General features: G+C 38.0%; 1 pseudogene; it reads right to left on the bottom strand.

Annotated features, from left to right (window-relative positions):
• Positions 1-1349: 1349 nt before the first annotated feature.
• LOC120115708 lies at positions 1350-6965 on the bottom strand (annotated as a pseudogene).
• Positions 6966-7269: the final 304 nt, after the last annotated feature.

Genomic DNA, 7269 nt, shown 5'->3' with positions numbered 1-7269 from the left:
TTTCATCTCGTTTTCAAAGATTTCTATAACGAGTTGGATGTTTTGTGTGCAAAATAAGGATTCGTTAATTGCAATGGGTTAAACCTACAAAAGCATATCACATGGATTAAGAGTGAAAAGAAACAAATATAACGTGGATTGGCCTGAAAAGAAAACTGAGGAGATGAAGGTGGAACTGCCTGCAGATAATGCAGCGGAACCTGTGTTGTCTGATCAACAACCAGCAAAGGCTGAGGTGAAGCCTGATGATAATACTGCAAGTCCAATGGAGGGACAATAAGTTACAATCGCGTGAGGGTGAAAAGGTTGCTGAAGCCAAAAGGGACTGATCAAGTAGAACAAAAGTTGAAAAAGGTGACAAGTAAAAGTCTCATGTCATCACTCTGTTAATAAAATATTGAAGGTATAAAGTTCAGTTATTAGATTGAAAATTTTTAAACTTAAGTAACTAAAATAGGATTATGAAGAAAGTTGTGTGATGATTTGTGTAGTTTACCCTTAAGAATTTGAGTTTAATGCTCTGATTCAAATTTATTAAATGTTAACTTTTAAGGGTGAGCAAGAACTAATCAAACTGAACTCAAATGTATATCATTTGCTTATTTATTTCAAACAGATAAATATTCAGTTAATTCATTAATTAATATTAAATCATGAAAAAATATTGACCATTTTTATTCCAAAGACTGCTTCCATCCCATGAGTTTGACTTTACGGACCGCGGGATGGCCATGGAAATGACCACCTTTCATAAACAATGGTCCGGTTTGAGGGCTTGTTTGACTTTGCATTGTTCCTGTATTAATCCATAAACCAAACTAATAAAATTTCTGATTAGTATCCGTTCATTAAGAAATGTAATTTGTTCGTGTTCATTTGATAAAATGATAAACAAACACAAACGAACAAACATAACATTAATTAAGTTTATATTTGAGAAGACTATTTTTCTTTCCAAATAATTTTAAAATTTATATTTTCTTTAATTAATTTAGGCATTTTTTATTTGTATTTAAAATTAATTGAGTTTTAAAATAGTAATGGGTTTAAAGTTAAAATTTATTAGGTATTAAAATTTTTAAACGGGTTTGAAGATTGAGTTGAATATAAATGAACGAACATACACGAACGAACAAACATATTACCAAACATACACGAACGAGCATATTACCAAACATTCACGAATGTAAATGAACGAATGAATCATTTGTTTGTGTTCGTTCATTTAATTAAATGATCATAAAATCTTGTTCATGTTCGCTCGTTTAATAAATAAACGAACTTCCCGCTGAACAACATTCAATTCTTTTACAAGCCTATTTGTATATCAAATAATAATCTAATTTTAAAATAAATTTATTCTTTTTTATATAAAAGAAACCTAAATCTATTTGTCAACGAAAAGAAAAGAAACAATGACAGCATAACAGATATACAACGGTAGATAAGCTTCTCACAATACCAAAAACAAAACAATGGACAGTAAAAATTGAATACAAGAAGTTTTTACCTGTGATGCAGCTTTCATGCTCAGATCAAAGAAACACTTTGTATCAGCAATTTATGGCTTTTTAGGCAGAGCCATGTTATACATCTTCTGGCTATATTCGAGACGAATTCTTGTCTCTTAGATGACTTGGAATGTGAATAGCCATCACCCGGCATGTGCTTCTTTCTCCTTGGCGCACTGACGCCGGAAGAGTCCATCAAAGGGCCAGACCATGTCTGGATTGGTGCTTTATTCGAAAACGAGAAACTCATGGTATTAAACGGAACATCCGGTGGATCAAAATCGGGATCTATCGGAGGTGCAGAACCTAGAGGATAACCAAGAGTTCCATCCTGGTGTGGAGGTGGAAATTTCTCACTCTTGCTCTTGGCATTCGCGTATGTTATCATTCGCCGTCTCTGTTTCACCAAAAAAACTTCCGGTAAATCAGTAATCAGTCCTTTGTTTCAGCACCACCTCAAGTAGAGAGTAATCGTAAATCAAGGACAGCTGCAGGTGAATACTAGAATGGAGAACAAAGGAAAATATTTTTGTTGATCATAAATCAACGGAAAGTGCAAGGTCTAGAGGGAAAAGAGAGGATCTACTACATACATCCAGGTTGGCTTGAAGCTCGGCATTTGCTTCCGGAGCAGGAATTGCACGCACGGCTCGATCACGTGAACAAGTTTTCTTCACTCCATCTGCATTGCTCTTCCAGCAGCTCGCAATCTATAATCATGAAGCTCATGTCATGTCAGTTACAAAGAGAGAGGGAAACAAAACCAATATTCAAAGTGGCTTACGATGTCAATCAGAACTTAATGATGATTAAATATCATGTACCTTCTAGCTTCTTCGTCTCGTAGCTTAGCATCCATCTCCTTGCAAGGAGGGTATTTTGGAAGGCTGGAAGGATCACAAGCATAAGGCTTGGTCATGAAGAACTGCAGAACACATGAACAGTCACAACGACACTTTTGAGCATAAATTTTTTTTTTGATAGGAATAGGAGGACTCATTAGGAACCTCCCTCATAGTTTACATTTGATGTAAACTAATTGAGGGAGGAAAAGAGCACCTCATTTTATTGATAAACCAGAATTACATAAGATACACAATACATCCTGATCCTGAGAAACACAGGATAACCTTAACACTCTAACCCTCGAAAATACAACATGACCATAATACAAATAGCGCTGGGACAAAATCACCCATCAGCCTAACCCCACACCAACACTATCGTATAGTACAACACTAAGCCTTCAACACTCAACCGATTCCCTGTTTAGCTAACCTATCTGCCTCCATATTGCAACTCCTAGAAACCCATCTCAAAACAACTCCCTTTGTAGAAACAAGAACTCCAATTTCCTCCACCAACTCACTGAAAATAGTAGGGGTAGGTTGCCGTTTTAAAATCCAATCTACCGCATATTTGTTATCACTTTCCAAAATAAGTCTTCCCTTGTTGGCCCAATCGGATGAAAAGAAGAAGAGCAATCCTTTCTTAATAGCTTTCAGTTCAGATAGTATAGGGGGACCAGGGCCCACTGTGGAAGAAAAATTAGCTAAAGTGCAGCTGTAGGAGTCTCTCAAAACACCACCAATACCACCCTGCATCCCATCTCCAGTCACTGCCCCGTCAACATTGAGTTTGAACATATCTGATGGAGGATGAGTCCAGCAAATAACCTTCTTAGAACTCGAATTAGAGAGTAAATTATCCGCCCGCGTAGGATCCCCTACTAGAAGGTCTGTCAGAATCCGAACCCCAGGGTATTTAGCCAAGAACCATTTAGCCAATCTAAATCTAGTAATGAAAAACAGAACAGTAGAGACACATTTGCCGTTTTCAAATACAACCTGATTTCTGGCCTTCCAAATAGACCAAAAGATGACAGCCGGAATAAACTTCCAAATAAGGGAGTTATTCCTTAGGTTCGACCACGAGCACAAGATTGAAGAAGGGTCTTGGGGCAACACCGTAGAGATATTCCATAACCTTAGAAATTTACTCCACAAATCCGAGGCAATAGGGCACGATAGGAACAGGTGTGCAATAGTTTCATCCTGAGCATGACACAGTGGACAAAGAACATCCGATATCTGAAGTCCTCTTCTCTTCAATTCCACTCACTGCCACTTTCTGATGACAGATCTGCCATAATAAAGTTTGTACTCTTGGAGGCGCCAATCCATCCTAAACCCACTTCTTCCATACAAAACTCTCTTCAGACCTATCTTGTAACGATAATCGACAAGATTTGACTGAGAAAATGCCATCCCCCTTTCCTGACCAACCCAAAAAATCATCCACACATCGTGACAGTGACGACTTGTCAATCAAAGACATAAAAGCAATCCACTGGTCCAATTCCCAATCACACAAAATTCTTCTAAGTTGTATATTCCAAACCCAAACATCATCTTCATACTCACCAAACTCAGAGACCATCCCCCATTTGTTTGTCGACAAAGCATAAATTCTTGGGAATTGTCTTTTTAAAGGCAAATTAGTAATCCAAACATCATTCCAAAAAGCAATCGACCGCCCATTTCCTACAATGACCTTTGAATTATTTCTCAAACAACCACCAATCTGATCATTCTTATTATAGTTACTGAGGATACCTCTCCATATCCAGGAATCAAAAGGTGTAGTCGCTTCTGAAATTGAGAGAGACAAAATGCTAACGTTGGATTTGCTGCAAATCAGATTCTTCCACAGACTATATTTTTCATTGGTTATCCTAAGAAACGATACAGGACTGACTAAAACTCAAGTTCTTGACAAAAAAGGATGAAAGCCGACATCCTTCCATGCAAATTTCAGCCATGTGTGAAAAAATGTAGATCGATAAATAAATTCTTATCCGATATCACAAATGGTACTGAATATTCCGAATGCTGCTCTCTGGAGCTTCAAGATTATGATCAAACAACCAAGGTAAAAACTAGAGTCAAGAACTAAGGAGACGAGAAAGATATAAAAGGTTACTTTCACTGTTTAATGCCGCTGTAGCTGTCAGACGTTCAACGGGGTAAATCGCCAGAAGAGTATCAATCAGCAGCAAGGATGATGGTGGAAAGTCCTTAAAAGTTTCAGCTATACATCGTTTATATGACTGTTGGGGCTTAAATATGGTTGCATGTGGCAACTTTGACTTTTTCCAATATTCATCTGAAGGTGAGCCACATAGTTTGAATATCTTGTGTAATTGCTCCACCTAAACAACATTATAGACAAATGTTAGCAGATACAATTGGTAGCATGCGCAGAACAATTATACTCTAACTAGTAGCTAAACAGCAAGAAAAAACTGAAACTACATCGATACCATCATCTTTCCTGAACAGTAACTTTTTTACATAAAAATACAAGATCATTGCTCTTAATGCTTCCTAATGGCGTACAATTTTTTAAACCAAGTAAATTGAATCATGCTGGTATTGCTTTCCCAGGCTGTTTCATGCTCATTGAGAAAGCCAGTGGAACTTTCAAGATATTCCCAATTACAAAACAACTATTATTGAGTCATCAATATGATAAAAACAGGGCATCAAATTATGAAGTTGAATAAACAGCAGGCTTAATTTTTCATGGAACTAGATGCTGCTGAACAACTAAGGCCTATACCAATGGAGGTGATAAAGACAGCTGGGAAATAAAAAATAAAAAAAGGAGGATCGAATATCATGGAGAACTAGGAAAGGACGAGATGAATCTCGATTATCCTTTCACCATTATAGTCAAATACTAACAGTGGACTTCAATACCGTTAGTTTTATCTGGTGTGATAGTAAGTGCAAAATGGATCATTTTGCAAAATATAAATGAAAAAGGAGTAAGTTGGTGATGTGAAAAGTACATTTTATTGATACTAAACCAAAATCTAAAGCAAAATCAATGTGCCAATTAGAGTATGCCTCCGCAAAGTAAAAAGCTACAATAATGTGCTTTCCAGGGTGGAATAGAGTAGCACAAGGAGAATACATGTTCTTCGATTCAAGAAAGATAAGCTACCTCGGTACGACCAGGCATGATCGGCCTTCCAGTTAATAACTCGGCTAGAATGCAACCAGCACTCCAGAGATCCACACCAATGCCATAATCGGTGGCACCAAGAAGGAGCTCTGGAGGACGATACCAAAGTGTAACAACCCTACTAGTCATTGGCTGCTTGTGATTAGGATCGAAAAATGAAGCCAAACCAAAATCCGCTATCTTAAGAACACCACTGTTGTCAATAAGGAGATTCGAACCCTTAATATCATGATGTAATACGTGACGGATGTGACAATGTTCGAGCCCAGATAACAACTGATGCATATAACACTTCACCTGCCCATATCAGCATAGATCAAAGCTCTATTCATAACTTCATTCAGAACCACCCAAAGCAATGGCTAAGCAAAATATTATACCTGAGACTCGGTGAACTTTATAGCCGGACTAGCAGCAAGTCCGGCCAAATCATGCACCATATACTCGAATACGAGATACAAGCTACACGACATCCTCGAAGTCACCAATCCTTCTAATTTTATAACATTAGGATGATCCAAACGGCGTAAAATCTTAATTTCCCTAGCCATGAACTTCACACTTTCCGGCTCCAAATTATCAAATCGAACTTTCTTTAATGCAACAATTTTCCCACTCAACGTATCCCTAGCTTTATACACATTACTATATGTTCCTTGACCAATCTAAACAATCAATTTCACAAAGCAACATAAGTAATTACGTACGGAAAAAAATACTAGTAATAAATACATGAATGAGGTTATGAGAGGTTTAGATACCTTATCAATCTTCTCAAAAGAATCGGCACGGCGAGGAGTCCAGCCACTTATGGCTTCACCGGCGACGTTTGAGAGCCAAGACGGCCAACCGGCGGCAACTTGTTCGCCGTGGACATGTCTGGGAGGATTACTCAATCGTGGATTCGGCCCTGAAGACCTTATTTTCGCTCTTGCTTTATCTGCGGCGGCGGCGGCGGCGGCGGCAGCGGCAGCTTCTTCTTCCTCCGCCTTCTCCTCCTCCACCCGCTGGATGTTACTTCCATCTCTAACTTCTTCCCCTCCCTTCTCCGCTCTTTTCGAAACCCTACCAACTTCGTCTTTCTTCCTCTCTTCCCTACCTACCGGCCTCCCTGATACCTCTCTCCCAAACATGCACCCCATTGTTTACTCATATCTCCTTTCCCTTACATTCCCACATTTTCTCACACTTTCTCTCCATCCAAACACAAAACCGTAAAAAATAAAAAATAAAAAAAGAATAAAAGATTTGCCAGAGATTAATTCAAAGAATGTTGAAATGAGATGTATAAGACCCAACTTTCTTTATGCCAAAAAAAGAAAAGAGCGTAATGATTTTTCAAAAAAAAATAGTAAGAGTTAAGTCCCACAGATTATGGCACACACAGTCAACAAATTCCAGCTGAAAACAGAAAAATTCAACTACCCATTTTCCCCCTCTTTTTAGATTTCAAGAATTTTCAATCAATTAACTAACGATGTCTGGATCTCTACCTACTTTCTGCTTTCCAGTTTTTTTTAATATCTATTTATTTATTACGCTCTACTCTCTTTCAGAAATATGAAAAATTTCTTCTTTTAGGGGTTAAATTAACTGCGGGAGATTCGGCACTGTGAGGATGTATGACAAATTATAACCTGCCACGTTGTTAAGAGCGTGAGTCTATCATGCGGGGTTTGGGTTGTGACGTGCAAGGACATTATTGGATGTTAAGGTGGTGGTGATGTAG

This window comes from Hibiscus syriacus, unplaced genomic scaffold, assembly GCF_006381635.1.
Source record: "Hibiscus syriacus cultivar Baekdansim isolate YM2019G1 unplaced genomic scaffold, ASM638163v2 tig00110270_pilon, whole genome shotgun sequence".
Lineage (NCBI taxonomy): Eukaryota > Viridiplantae > Streptophyta > Magnoliopsida > Malvales > Malvaceae > Hibiscus > Hibiscus syriacus.
Note: the sequence above shows the minus strand (reverse complement) of the source record. Positions and strands in the feature narration are given on the sequence as shown.